The following is a 281-nucleotide window of genomic DNA, read 5'->3' as shown; positions in this document are numbered from 1 at the left end:
CTTGTTGTTTATGAGTGTTAAAATTGTTGGTTCTTGAAAGAATGATGAACAAAGAGAAATGTTATTGATGATCTGAAAAAACATCATGAATTTGATTCTTGAAGCAAGAAAAAGCAGTGAAAAAAAAAAGTGGCGAAAATTTTAGCAAAGATCCAAGGCTTTGAGCATTAATGGATAGGAGGGCCCAAGGAAATTAAAAATCCAGGCCTAAGCGGCTAAAACAAGCTGTCCCTAACCATGTGCTTGTGTCATGAAGGTCCAAGTGAAAAGCTTGAGACTGA

This window comes from Arachis duranensis, chromosome 10 (genome assembly GCF_000817695.3).
Source record: "Arachis duranensis cultivar V14167 chromosome 10, aradu.V14167.gnm2.J7QH, whole genome shotgun sequence".
Lineage (NCBI taxonomy): Eukaryota > Viridiplantae > Streptophyta > Magnoliopsida > Fabales > Fabaceae > Arachis > Arachis duranensis.
This window is presented reverse-complemented; position numbering follows the sequence as displayed.